Here is a 14,693-nt window from a genome sequence, read left to right as displayed (position 1 = left end):
AGGAAATGAGATTGGCAGCCAATTGTTTTCTAAGCCAGCCGCCTCGCTCCCCGGTGCCCAATTTCCTCCATGTCGGCACTGATTGCTCAAGCCCTTGCCCCTTCTTCCCCACAGTCGGCCGCCTGACTGCTCGGTACCTCCCGCCATCTCCACCTGGGCACAGCCCTGCCTCTCCTGGCTTTGTCCTTGGACATCTTCAGGGCGTTTATTGGGCACCTACTGTGTACCAGGTGTTAGGCTTGGCTACTAGCCGACTTTGTCATCCATCCTCTCCCTCTGCCACCTCCAGCCTGTGACCTTGAGCAGGGGGCCCGACCTCTCTGTGACTTAGTTTCCTCTCCTGTAAGATTGAGAGAATGAGGGAATGAGGCCAGGTCATATGCGTGAAACACATTGAATGGTGTCTGGCACACAGGCTTCCCCTTAACAGCTTTGTGGGACAGGAATGGGGGGGGGCTCTCTCTTTGGCTTTTCCCATGGAGCCGGTGGTGCCTAGGGGCTGGCTTCCAATCTGAAACTTTCTTCCGGGCCCCCGAGAAGAGCTTTCGAGCGTTGAGAACGATCATAGGATCTCCTCAGGACATTTGCTGGTGGATATCGATTGAGCACCTTCTGTATGCTGGGCCCTGATCCACGTGCTGGGCACAGAGTGGTGAGGAAGCCAGAGCTCAGAGCCCCGCCCTTGTTGGACTACAGCACGTGAAGGACAAGAAACAATTGATGGATAAAGGATTTAATTAGGACATTTCTCTGGGTGCCATGCTTTCAAGAAAGCAAAGAAAAACTTAGGAAAATGGAGCCAGGGAAGGGCAGAGTTGATACGTAGGGGTTGTTTTAACTATGGAATCAAGGCAGGCCTCTCAGAAAAGGTGACATTTCAGTAAAACCAGCAGGAAGTAAGGGAGTGAGCTGTGTGGAGTTCGGGGGACAAGTGTTCCTGGTAGGGGGAACAGCCTTCGCAAAGGCCCTGGGACCGGACCAGGCCTGATTCTTTGGAGGAGCAGCAAGGGGGCCCCTGTGGTTGGAGCAGAGTGAGCTTGGGGGAGGGGGAGGTGGGACCCCTGGAGGGCTGTGGGCAGAGGCTGGACCTGACTCAGGAGCCCATGGGAGCCCTCTGGTGGCGGCTGTGGGGGTAAGGGTCAGGGGGAGGGGTGGCGGCGTTTGTCCAGGTGAGCGGCCATGGGCCCTGGACCAGACCCAGACGGAGAGGAGGGTGGAAGGGTGGGCGGATTCTGGGAAGGGTTTTTAGAAGAACCCGTGGACCTGGCCACGCCATGGCTGCTGGGTGGAGTTGAGCGAAAGCCGAACACCCACGGGGACAGGAGGGACCAGCGTGGACCCCTATGTTACTGAACACCCGCAAAGTTTGCGGAAGGCAACGGGACTGGCTCTTCCTGGAGGCGCTCTAGCGGGCCTCCTGGAGGTGGTGACTCCCTGCTCGGGAAGGCCCATGTTTTGTTCCACCTTTCGGTATAGAGCGCTTAGAACAGGGGCCCACTACGCGTGGGGGACACGGGGTTGGATGCAGCTAGGATTGGAGCCACGCCAGCTCTGAGCTCCACCGGAGACCTGGGGACACACATTTTGAAATGTGCTGGAGGCCTGTCGGGGGAGGATCTGAAGGGGGTCTGCGCTGCAGAGCAGGAGGCCTGAGCCCAGAGAAGTCGAGGTGCTTGCCCGAGGGCGCCCAGAGCACGTGGCAGAGGCAGGACCCCACGGGCGGGCCCACACCCCTCCCGGCTTGCTCCTTTCCCTTCCCCTTTCCCTTCTGTGTTTTCCACCCCCGGGGGCTGCCAGCTTCAGTTCTTGGTGGTTTCCAGGCTCCCCCAGGCTTCAGCTTGGCACTCACCTCCTGCCTCCACTCACTTGGGGCCCGGTGCCAGGCGGGCGCAGGACAGGGGTCTTGGGGAGCACCCTTCTCCCTTTTCCACCCAGGGTTTCCTCTGCCCCTGCCCCCACCCCTCCCCCCCACACTCTTGCTAATGATGGACGAGGAATGGGAGGGAGCAAGCGAAATTATATACACACGAACATATAAAAATTAGTTTAGGATCTGGGCCAAGAACCACTTGCGCTTGGCCGGGCATTGTGGGTAATTCATCGCCGATTACCATAAAAGCCAGAGCCTGGCTGACAGGCGGCTGCGGGGCTTTTGTTTAAGGTTCTGATGAATATATAATCCTTCTCCTGGGCCTGGAGCCCACAGTCTCCCCCACCACTGTGGCTGCAGGACCCTTGCCCCCTCCCAAGGCTGTCAGTGGGGCATGGGTCCATGGACAACACTGCCTCTAGGTAGCTTGACTCGGCATTCGATACCCACCGCCATCCCCAGTGACCCAGGCCTTGTGATGCTGTGTGGCCCTGGGCGTAGTTCCCTCAGTTCTTTCCCCACCCAACACACATTTATTGGGCTCCCACTGTTTGCGTGGCCACACACGGGTGCTCTGGATGGCAGGGGTGTCCAGAGGGATTCTGAAGTGAATGCTACCCTTTCAGAGTCTGGGGGCTCACAGCTGATGAGTGGACACACACTTACCCTCATTTTGAAGATTCGCCTATCTCTTGTTCATTCACGTGGCAAAGACGTCCGAAGCTTTTGTGATACGCAGAGCGGCAACAGCAGAGGGACCAGAGCAACCGTGCCCTCCTGGCGCCACCAGCAGGAGAATGCATAAGCATCACTGCTTTGAAACATCTTTTATTTTTAATTTATTTTTCTGGCCAGATGGTGCCTACATGGGGGACACAATGGAGGAACTTGCGGGAAGAATGCACAGTGGGGAGTCTCTGTACCCCTCCCCCAGGCTCTCAGTTCCCCTCAGCTTCCTTCCCTGGAAGCAGCCACCAGCCTCCTTTGAGGACGGGTTGGTAGGTGGAGGTTTTGCGAAGGGCCACATAGTAAATCATCTGTGCTCTGGGGGGGGGTTGGAGGTCTCTCTCTGTTGATACTACTCAACTCTGCTTTTGTAGCCAGAAGGCAGCCAGACTCAACAGGTGAATGAGTGGGCATGGCTGTGTGCCAATAAAGCTTTATTTATACAAACAGCCGGAGGGCCCCATGTAGCCTGTGGGGCTGTAGGTTGCCCCCTCCCCCCGCTCAGCCCCAGTGCCGTCCAGTAGACCTTGTGCGATGATAGCAATGTTCCCTGACTGCATTTTCTAATGAAAGAGCCACTAAGCCCTGTGGCTATTGAAATGTGAGCAGATAAAATGTGGCTTGTGTAACGGAGGACAGGAATTTTACATTTTATTCCATTTAAATGTGAGCAGTCATAGGCAGGTGACGGCTACCGTTATGGACAGTGCCGTTATCCGGAGATCTGGGAGCCTTTTGTGGGCGGGAAGATTCAGATCCCTTTGTCTAACCAAACGGGAGCATGTTTTACATGCAGTTTTGTACCTTGGGTGTGTGTGTTTTCTCTGCCCTCCCCCCACCCCGCCACTTAAAAATATAGCATCTTTGAAGTGATTTCATAATTGTACATCTGGCTTCCCCGTTCCTTTTCACAGCTGCTGTACTAATGTCCTAAGACTGAGAGACACGGAACTTGTATTTTCACTCTTCGGGTCCTTGAACTGTTAAATAGTTAACTGATCCCTACTGATGAGTGACTGTGACAAGGGGTTGTAAATATCAGATCAATTCCTGGAGGCCCTGTTGGCAGCCCAGAGGGCATGCACAATCCCCGTCCCAATTCTCAGCGTCCCCCTCAGCATCGAGAAAGAGACCTGCACCCCTGAGGGCTTGGGAGTCATTGGCATGGATTCACCACTGAGCCAACCTAAGTGTCCCGTCACCAGGGGATGGGGATATTGGGCCGCAGCCTTGTGAGGGAAGGTGATGCAGCAGGTGAAAAAAAAAGAAGAGTCTGGGGATGTGTGGGCTTAGTAGATAACAGTGTCCTGTGGAAGACGCATCTGCTGGGACCGTGACCCACACAGGATAGTAGAGTTTGACCCCATTCGAGAGTTACCTCTGGTCTGTGACTTCGTGGCCGAGGCTGGCACAAAACAAGGGGTGGCTTCTAGGGACAGAGAAGAGGGACTCCCTTCCTCCCCTCCACAAATGTGTCTACGGTGTGCCAGCTGCTCTCTGTTCCAGGCAGGAAGAATTAAAAAAAAACAAATTTCCTGCCCTCTTGGAGCTAGCACTCCAGTTGGGGACATGAAGAGAATAAACAAAGCACAGAAAGGAAAAAAAAAAAAAAAAACACATCAGATGTCAGGGGGTGTTGTGATGCTTTAGGAAAAAAAAAATTCAGGGAAAGGGAATGGGGGAGCGCCAGAGTGGGGCAGGATTTTAAATAAGGGGTCCGGGAAGTCCTTGTTTGAACAGAGGTGGGGAGGGAGGAAGCCAGGGAGGTTTCTGGGTGGTCAGAGAGCGCAAAGGCCAAGCTGTGAGACCTCCCTAGACACTTGCTGAGTCCTGGCTGCCGTCCTTCCACACACCTGTGCCCCCGCCGTCACCGCTTCCCATGAGCGCTGCTTGCCAGAGGCAGCGGCTGGGGAATAATTAATAACTAATAATACTAATACTAATACAGTGGTCTGTCCTTATGCCTCCAAGTGGCAGCCAGCCCCTGCCCACGTGGTGGCGGCTTAGTCACAGATGGGCCCCGCTAGACGTGCTGTGGATCCCAGCACTGGGTGACTTCTAGCTGGGGCAGGAGACCAAGGGCTGGGGAGGGGAACCTGACACCCGGATGGGTGGTGGGAGAAGTTGAGAACCAGACCGGGTTTAAGTCCCAGCTCTGCCGGTCACTGGCGGTGAGAATTTGGGCCCCACTCCTGTGCCTCAGTTTCCCCAACTGAAAAGTGGGAGAATAATAAAACCAGTCTTTGAGGGAATTCAAGGAGCTGCGTATGCTCGGCCCGTGGCAGAAGCCAGGAGTAGTGGGCAGTGGGCTCATCGGGTATCTGCTCTGTGCCTGACTCAGCCCTGAGGGCTTCGCATGCACTAAGTGCTTACCGAGCATTTGTAGGTGTTGGGGGAGATGGGGTTGGGTCCAAATCCAACCCCTGTCCGAAGGTGTCCCCTTCTCCTGGTCACCCAGCACGTGAGAACTTCAGGAGCTGCCCAGAGAGGTTGTGCAAGCCCTTGAAGTCACCCAGCAGAGAGCCAGCCCTGCCTCCCCATCCCCAGGTGCCTGGTCCTTCCAGCTTCTCACCTGTGGGCTGGGACTCGACCCAGAGTTTCTCTTCCCACCTCGCCTCTTCTGTTCCATTCAGAACTGCTTACGCTTCCTCTCCTGGTTTTTCCTCTTCCTTGCCATCTCCTCCTCCTCCTCCTCCTGCCAGCACCTCCAGGTGCTACCTCCTCCCTGAAGCCTGCCTCCTCCACAGGTGAACTCCCTGAGTTTGGGCGGGGGCTGCCTGGGTCCCCCTGTGGCCCCTCCCTAGTGCTCTGCCTGGAGCCAGGTATAGAGGAGGTCCTCTATAAGTGCAGGTGTGTGTGTAAAAGGACGGTTGTTACTGGACTGTGATGATTGTTCTCTCCTCTAGTGTGTTCAGTCTTCCCATGACATGCCCCACCCCATACCCGGAAGACCCTGTCTTCCAGCTGTACCAGCCCCCTCTTTCCCTAGAGCTTAGTGCATTCCCTTCTACCTCAGGGCCTTTGCACATGCTGTGCCCACTGCCCAGAACTTCCTCTTTACTCCCATCTTGGCATGGCTGCCTTTCATCACTCTTCCCTCCCAAGAAGAGAATCCTGGGAGGTTGTGTGCCTCGGTCTCTGCCCTGTTCCCAGAACTCAGGATCAAGACTGGGCCCCACCTTCACAAGGGAAGTCAGTCACAGGCTGCACCCAGCTGTGCCTTGGGAACCTCTCTGGCCTGTGCCTCAGTTTCCATGATCTTCAAAGACCTTGAACCTACAAAACTCAGCCCCAGGCACCAAAACAGCCCGCCGTCCTCAGCACAGGTGGGAGAACCGAGGCCCAGAGAACGCCAAAGACTTGTTCAGGACCACATAGAACTCCAGGCACACACCCTGAGGGGGAGGCTGTTTTGGGGGGGGCGGTTATGGAGGAGGCATCCAGCGTCACAGACCAGCAGTGACTCCCCTTTCATTTCGTAACAGTTCAAGGAGAAAAGCTCAGCTGGGTGTGGGGTGATCTTTAACACCAACACCTGCCGGTCTCTTTATAACCGTTGGGCTGCTGGCTTTAGCAACAGTATCCAGGGAAAATGGAAGAACCGGGTACATATTTTCATTGTAACATTTTTTTTTTTTCCTGGCGACTTTCAAGGCTTGGCAGTTAGAGCCCTGCATTAGAGAGTTAGTTTCTAAAGTAAATTAGTTTAAGGGAAAGGCGTGAGCCAGTTGAATGAAAGATTTAATGAGGGATTTGGGGATGTGGCAGAAGTGGTGAACAAGGAGGGAGGATTTGTGGGGGGAAACACCAGGCACGTCCTCACGGGGGACCTGGTGAGTGGGGAGGCATCTCACAGAGAAGATGCGGCCAGATCCGTTGAGGCAGTCCCAAAGGATTTAAGGTGGGAGATGGCGCGCCTGGGGGGGGGAGGGGGGGGGGGAGCCCGGGAGGCCGGGGTGGGGGGGGGGGGGGGCGCCCACTCCTTCTGCTGCCTTCTAGCTGAGTCAGCACCCTGGCGCCCCGACACAGAGTGGAGGCTGGCTGCGGTTGGGGCCGCTTTCCACACATTTCTGCCCTCTGGGGTGGAGCAGCGGCCCTTAGCTGGTGCCTGGCTTGTGAGCCAAGAAGACCCAAGTTCAAAGCGCAGTTGTGTGGTGCCTGCTGACCTCTGCCCTACTCTGCCAACCAGCCCCTCCTGGCCTCACGGAGCCTCTTCAGCCATTCATTAGTTCAGTCACTCATTTAGAAAGCATTTATCGAGCGTCTACTGTGTGCCCAGCACCAGGACCCAGCAGCGACCAGAACTGACCCAGCACTGGTCTCCCCACCCCTACGGCCCCCTGCAGAGCCCTGCAGAACTTCCCACGGTGATAGACAGGTGTGCTGTCTGCACACCTTGGTACCGTGGCTGTGAGCCACGTGGGAGACGTGGCCAGTGTGACCAAGGAACTGAATTCGGAGTTTTAACTGCATTTCATTTCAATTTAACAAGTCACATTTGGGTAGTGGTTCCCATGTTAGACAGCGGAGATACAGACAGTAAACAAGTGATACTTTCAGATGAAAATAAGCCAAAAAAGGAGAGAGAAAATAGAGGAATGTTTGATCAAGGATGAGAGGGGTACCCCCAGAGCTGGTGTGATTAGCCAGGGCATCTCTGAGGAGGTGATGTTTGTGGGAGACCTGAATGGTGAGAAATAAACAGCCGTGAAAATCTGGGGAAGGTGTTTCAGATGGCATGGACAACATGTGCAAAGGCCCTGTGGTAGGACTGGGCCTGGAGTGTTGGAGGGGGTGCTTTTGAACCCAGTTAGGACACAGGTGTTCATGAGTGCCCTCTGGTGAACATTGTGGGGAGTGAAGGCGGGAGCTGGGGGATCAGGATACTGGTGACTGCACCACTGGTCCAGGAGGGCAGTAATGGGAGCAGGGTGGGAAGGGTGCAGAGAAAGGTGGACAAGTACACAAGAAATTTAGGAGGGGAACTTGAGAGTGTTTCCAGAGTGGCAGTATGTGGGGGTGAGGGAAGAAGGACAGTCAAGGCTGGCCCCCAACTTCTAGCATAAGCCCATGGAAGGATGGAGCTGTCATCAGCTGATAAGGGAAGGACGTAGGAAAGCAGATTTGCTGGATCCAGCCACACCTGAAGGCGTCCTGGGTTTGTCTAGACGGGAAGGAAAGTACAAGGCCCAGGGGGACCAGCAGGTGAAAAAGGCAGAGGAGGAGCCAGGGCGGGCAGCCCTCTGGCTGCGGTTTAGTCAGCAGCAAACTCGGCGCCAGAAGCGTGATGTGAGTGTGGGTGAGGCGGGCTTCTGGCTGGTCGGCACATGCTTGTTGCCCCGGGTCATGAATGCCAGGCTGGGTGGGAGGAGCTGTTGGGCAATGTTGGGGGTGGGGTGCTGCGGCAGAGGAGTCCTGGGGCTTAGAGAAAGGAGAAAGCTGCCCAACCAGTTTCTCTCTTGTTCTGGAAGCGAAGGATGTAGCGTTTGGTGATTGCTCCTAAATGAAACTTTTCGGAATTTTGGCAGATTTAACAAACGTGAGGAAGGTGGGACGGCATGGGGGGAGGGCTGGGACTGGGGAGACTTGCCCGGGGTGCAGTATCTACATCCGTATCAGGGCGTGTTTCAGAGGCTTGAGAACCTCTCAACAGGGTCATCGGCAGGAAACGATGAGCCCGCCCCAGCACCATCTGTGGATGTCCCCTCTTCATGTTGTTTATAATGGAGACCAAGCTGGGACTGATTAAACCCGGTGGGCAAAAGGCCTCATAATATTGATCCCCACTCGAAAAAGAAAAGTGCTGTGCACCTGGGTGGCTCAGTCGGTTAAGCAACTGCCTTCAGCTCAGGTCCTGATCTGGAGTCCCTGGATCGAGTCCCGCATCGGGCTCCCAGCTCCACGGGGAGTCTGCTTCTCCCTCTGATCTTCTCCCCTCTCATGGTCTCCCTCTCTCTCGCTCTCAAATAAATAAATAAATAATCTAAGAAAAAGGAAAAAAAGAAAAGTGCCCACTTGCTCACATAGGACAATCAACCTCAGAACCTTTGTACTTGCCATTCCTCCTGCCTGCAGCTCTGTTCCCATAGGTGTTTGTCTGTCTGATTTGCTTACTTCATCCAGACCATCTGAGAGATCCCCGCAGACCTCTCCAGGCTTTCAGAGCCTTACAGGGAATCTTATTTTCTTTTCCATGTCTTTTATAGCTGCCTGGCATTATGTTATTGGCAATGTTTGTTTCCCTGTGGGTGTACGTCTCCCCGACTTGTCTGTGAGCCCCGTGAGGGTAGGCGAGTTGTCTCTGTCATGCCCACCGCTGTGCCTTCAACCCAGCACACAGTAGGTGCTCAATAAGTGCTCACAGACTGAATGAATGAAAATGACCACATGCTGACGGTTTCTCTCCAGGCGAGGGGTGGATTGTGGGCAATTTTTATTTTCTTCTTTATGCTGATTTTCCCTAATTTTCTGCTGCACGCGCCTATTTTATAATTAGAAAAAAAGTTATTTTGAAAAAAATTACCCCCAAATGTCCCAGCTGTGGGAGCTGACGTGATCTAGCCCCACACTCCTCCCCAAGGGCAGCTGCCTTCTGGGTGTATACAGAGGACACATCAACTGAGCATTGGGGGGCTCCCAGAGTTAGCCCTCAAGGGTGCAGGGTGGGGGAAGGTTCTAGGAGTTGGCTGCTCCAACCTTCAAGGTGACCAGGCTAAAAACTCTGGAGTCATCCTTGCCCTGTTTCTCTGCTTCCTCCTGGGCTGAGCCAGTGCAGTCACCTCCTCCTCTCTGGTCCCCAGCTCCTGCCCTCACCTCTGCCTGTCTGTCCTTGCAGCAGCCACCAGAGGGTACCTGTGAGCACCAGGGTCAGGGCCTGTCTTCTGCCCACAACCCTCCAGGGCTCCTACCTTCCCTGCAGTCCCCCCAAGGCCCTGCTTCACCTGCCCTGGCTTCTCTCTCTCTCTCTCTCTCTGCCCTCCCCTCCTCCCTCTATCCCCCTCGTTCATTCTGCTCCAGCCACACGGGCCTCCTCACGGTTTCTCCATCATCCCAGACACAGTCCTGCCTCAGGACCTTTGCACTGGCTGTTCATTCTGCCTGGAGTGTTCCTCCCAGCCGTCCATACCTGCTTCGTATTCTCTCGGCCCTTTCAGGTTTCAGCTCAAATGTCACCTCCTCACCGCACCCCCCACACACACCCTGTCTTTAATACTCCATCCCACGTCAGTGAACATGTCCACACACATTTGGTTTGTCTTTGTAGCACTTACCAGCAACTGACCCACAGTGAATTTTGTTTCGTTTCCTGTCTGTTGCCTGCACTGGAGTGTCGGCTCCGTAAGGGCAGGGATCTTTTGTCAGTTTGTTGCTGCTGTGTCCCCCCGTGCCTCAACCAGGCCCTGCACACGGTAGGTGTTCACAAATGTTAAAAAAAAAAAAAAGTGGGTGAAAATTGCTGGGTCACAAGAGTGCCATGCTACACAGTGTTGCCTTTGGAGGAGAGTAAGGTTGGAGAGGGCTGTCCTGGGTGAGGAGGGTCCTGGCTATTTATGTAAACGTTTGCTGAGAACTTACCATGTGCTATCAGGCCTGGTGCCCAGAGTGGGCAGAGTCCAGCCCTGCTCCCTGAGGTCCCAGTCTGGTGGGAGAGGCGGCCCCGTGACCAGGCAGGTAGCAGGTGGTGTGACCAGGCAATGTGGGATTTATAGGACTCTGTGCAAATGGGCAACTCAGCTGGGAGGGGCAAGAGATGGGCCTCCCTCCTGTCCCAGGTCTCTCCACCCCAGCCATGGTTGGTGGGGGCAGCTGTGGTCACCACCATGGCCTGGAGGCAAGAGGTTGTCTCCAGGGAGACACGGGCAAGAGGCCCAGATGGGGCAGGGCCAGTTGGGGAGGAGGGTGGCCTGTCCTCAGGCACTTTTGCCCCAGGTCACACAGCCCTGGGCGTCCTGACGCTGGATTCATCGAGTGCCTGATGTGCAGCTTGTATTACAGATGGGGAAACTGAGGCCCGGAGAGGGGCAGGTTCTTGCTAGAGATCACCTGGGAAGTGCCTAGATTCAAACCAAGGTCTGCATGACCCCTTTCTCCTGTGTGTCCCACGATGTGCTGGGGCGCCAGGTGTCTCAGTTCACAAAGCACCTACTGGGTGCCCAGTACTTTGGGGGCTCCAGTGCAGGCCTCCCCAATACCAGAGGGGTGGGATTCTGTGCTCCGTTCTGTGGTGGGAGTAACTGAGGCACAGAACTTGGAAAACGAGGATTCAGGGGAGTGGGGTGGGGAGTGCACGTGTATGTAGGTCCTGCCTGGGCCCCTCTAGCTGGCCGTGTGTCCCTCCTCTGAGCCCGTCCCCTTCACTCCACTGGGCAGGGAGCTTCTCCAGGGTGGGGCCTGTCTCTCCTGCACCGGCCTTATCCCCAGGGGCTTAAAATTGTAGTGGTTTGTTATTTTTGGGCTCCAGGCCTCCTGGAGCATTGTGGGTAAGGGCTCAGCCTCTGGACCCAAACCTTGGTTCGAATCTCTGTTCTTTCTGACCTTGAGCAAGTGCTTTTTCTCTCTTCTTCCTCTTCTAACTTTGGAAAGTGGGGGCTCATGGTGGGGGCCGGCAGGACGTTTGGCGTGTGGTATGCACAAGAGCCCACTCTGTATTGGCTGTGGGATTCATCCTAAGCCCTCATGGGGGAACTGGAACCATTTTCACCCAGGATAGGAGCAGATGGGGAAGCCGGGCCCCCTGCGGCGGCTCCCGGGCGTCCATCAGGGTCCCTGGCCCTCCTTGACCGCTTCCCCGAGCTCCTGGGACCCGCTGGGCCCCTGCCTTCCCTGCCTCTCCGGAGTTTTCAAACCCGCTCGGGGCCGCAGCGCTGGCCGGGATTGGCTGCCTGCGTGGGGCTGCCCCTCCTTCTCCCGCTCCTCTCCAGCCTTCCCCCCAACCCCCCCGGGGTGTCTGGGACCTGGCACGGTGGCCCCATCTGTTTCCAATCTGGCCCTGTGTGCACTCTCCGCCCCCTCCTCAGGGTTGTGGCTATCATGGGGGCCTCGGCCTTGGTGTCTCCCATTCATCCTCCCAGACCCCTACCGGACTCCCAGCGGGAGGGAAGCTTCTTTGTGCCTGCACCCCTCCCCCACCTCGGGGGCTCTGTGTGTAGGGGGCGCGGCCTCTGTCATCCAACCCGGACCGGGAGGGAATCTTGCTGCCCCTTCTCCGACCTCCTGTATTTGGGTGTGTTTGGGGAGCCCTCTGCCTCCGTGTCCGGCATCCAGCCCCTTCATCCGTTGCCATGGCCACGATCAGCTCGTGGAAGAGAAAGGGGAGTGGGGTGGGGGCTCCCTCTGGGATCAGGCTTACAAAGCGGGGGAGTCTTGGGCTCTGCCTCTTGGGGCACCCCCTCATGTGTGTGCACATTGGGGGAACACAGCCACCCCCTTGGAGGCTTCCCCCTACTGGAACCCCATGTGGGCTTCCAGTACCCCAATGGAGCTCCCCCTGGTCTGCCCCCCCTCCGCCCCACTTCCGGCCAGGGCCCCGCCCCGCTTCGGAGCCCCCTCCCCGGGCCTGCCCCCTGGCTGCCCCGCCCGTAGGCCCCGCCTCTGGCCCCGCCCCCAGGCCGAGCTCGCTGGGCCTTGGCCTCTCCCGAGTCCTCGCTGCGCGCGGTGCTCCAGGCGGACCGAGGGACGGGCAGCAGCGGGCCCGGCCTGAGGGGCCCGGGCCCGATCTCCAAGCCGAGATCCGCGGGGTGAGTGCGCCCGGAACCCCCTGCCCCGAGGCCCGGGGTACCCTGGGTTTTGTCCTCCTCCTTGCCCCCCTCCAGGCCCCCGTGGAGGGGGGACCCCTGCACTCTCCCCTACCCGCGCTCCTCTCGGACCAGTCCAGCCACCCTCCAGGGACATCTCCCGCCCGCTTCTTCCTGGCGTCCGCACCCCCGCCTCCCGCACCCCATTCAGGTCGGTCGCTGGAACTTGGGAAAACTCCGGACCGTTATGCTCTGCGGGGTCCCCTCCCCCGCCTGGCCCCCAGCCCGTCCTCCTCCCCCACCTCCCGGGGGCGGAGCCAGGCTCTGGGCAGCCTTCTGCCAACCCAGGGGCGCTCTGATAGGGGGCTTCGGATCCTTGGGCTGGGAACCCCGACGGCGGGGTTGGGGTTGGGATTCCTATTCTTAGCCACCCCTCCCCCCCAAACTCAGAGAACGTTTCCCTCTTTTTATTTGTCCCTGTACCCCTGTGGACTGTGGACTCCGGGTTAGTGCTGTACCTTGTTAGAGGTTTAATAAACCGGGGGGGGGCAGGACAAGTGTATCAGCCCCCCCCTTCCACTTCCTGTTCCTGTCCTTAAGCTTCACGCCTCTGTCCCCCATCATTGCCCACCAGACCCATACCTGAGCAACCCCTGTTGCTGCCTCCAGAGTCCTGCTTCCAAGGATTCCTTCTCAGAGTCTCGGGCAACAACACAGAGGGTCTTCCTGTGACTTCCTAGCAAGGGGTCCCAGCCATCCAAGTCCCCCTGCTGGGTCCTGAGCCTCATTTCCATCCTTTAAAGGCTCCAGCAGACCCTCAGAGCATATGTAAGTCCCAGTTGGAGGTCGTGCCCTTGCTGGCCTCCCCTGCCCGTGGTGTCTCCCTCTGGCTTCAGTTTCCCCCTCTGCAATAAATGGGACCCCCAGAATGATGTGGGTAAAGTGTCAAGTGGGGCTGGGCATGGTCGGTGCCTGCTATACGTAGGGGCCTTGCCACATTCCCAGGGTGGGAAGGAAGCTACCATCTTAGAGGATGACAGGCCTATGGTGGGAGACACACAGGGTGTGGGGGTAGCCATGGAGGGGGGGGGCCTGATCCAGCCTGGGACCTCGGGGTGCTTCTTGGAAGAGATAACAGCTCAACAGAGACCTGCGGAGGAGTGTGAAGGCTGAAGTTTTGTGGGGAAGGAGGAAGGGAGTGCTGGGTAGAAGGGATAGCGTGTTCTCATACCCCTTTGTGAGCCCGAGGGCCATGAGTGGGAGCACCCACGAGGCGCACAGGCGCTGGGGCTGCACCCTAGTGGAGTCAGCAGTTCTGAAGGCTGAGGTTAGGAATATGGATTTTAACGATGTTGGTGGGAGCTACAGAATGTTTGAGAGGAGAGGAGGGACAGAGTCACGCAGCCACTCCCAGCCGCAGCGTGGCAGGTCAGGGCTGGGTGAAGGAAGGGTCCTGAGATGGGGTCAGGAAGGGTCAAGATTCAGTCTAGGGTAGGGAGATCTGTCACCGTGTGTTGGAGGAGGAATCCACAGGTCGGCCAGCGGGGGAAGGATGTACCTGGTCTGGGCACCCATGTTAAGAAAGGCCCGGAAGGGGCGCCTGGGTGGCTCAGAGAGTTAAAGCCTCTGCCTTCGGCTCAGGTCTGCTTGGCGGGGAGCCTGCTTCCTCATCTCTCTCTGCCTGCCTACTTGTGATGTCTGTCAAGTAAATAAATAAAATCTTTAAAAAAAAAAAAAAAAAAGAAAAGGCCCAGAGGGCAGAAGCAGCCCAGTGCATCTTGGGAACCACAAGATCCTATGGGAAGAGGCAGCAGGTGGGCCCGGGTCACGTCCTTCAGGGCCCAGAACGCCGAGCACAGGAGCTGGGAGCCCTGGTGGGTATGAGTGGGGCAGGCAGGTGCAGATCTTAGCAACTTGGGCTTCTGTAAGAGGTGGACACAGGGCCAGGGGCAAGCCTGGTGGCCCAGGCACCTGGGAGGTTGACTGAGAGCTGGTCTCTGGCCTCGAATCTCAGCCCAGCCCTGTCTCCCCACGCTGCCTGCCCCTCACCAGGTGGTTACCCCTCTCCGAGCTCAAGTCCTCATCTGTCTAGTGGAAGGACGCATGGGGAGCATAGAAGAGGGCTTAACATGTGGCGGGGGTACCCGGCTGGCATTACCGTTTCCTCCCTCTGGGACTGGGCCTGGCTCCTTCCTCATCCACACCTTCCTGGCTGCGGAGACCCCTGGGGACAGCACCCGATCCAAATCTATGGTTAATTAAAGGCGGATCCCTTATTAGTCCATTCTCAGAAGGTTGGCAGGGCTGGCCCCGCCTGGCCCCACCCTGAGCCCTTTTCCTGGTTGGAGGGCGGGGAAGGGGAC

At 57.1% G+C, this 14,693-nt stretch overlaps 1 protein-coding gene across 2 annotated transcripts in view; it reads left to right on the top strand.

Annotated features, from left to right (window-relative positions):
* The first annotated feature begins 12,216 nt into the window (after positions 1–12,216).
* The window catches only part of PTPRS (protein tyrosine phosphatase receptor type S), a 64,362-nt gene continuing 61,885 nt past the window's right edge, over positions 12,217–14,693 (top strand). The window contains exon 1 of one of the 2 annotated variants that reach the window (XM_032883676.1): positions 12,217–12,333. The gene's annotated coding sequence lies outside the window, so the exon portion shown is untranslated. The remainder of the gene's footprint in view (positions 12,334–14,693) is intronic. The other variant, XM_032883684.1, reaches the window with a different exon arrangement.

Source organism: Lontra canadensis, unplaced genomic scaffold (assembly GCF_010015895.1).
Source record: "Lontra canadensis isolate GAN:19392208 unplaced genomic scaffold, GSC_riverotter_1.0 scaffold88, whole genome shotgun sequence".
Lineage (NCBI taxonomy): Eukaryota > Metazoa > Chordata > Mammalia > Carnivora > Mustelidae > Lontra > Lontra canadensis.
The sequence above is the reverse complement of the archived record's forward strand: the minus strand, read 5'-3'. Positions and strand labels throughout refer to the sequence as shown.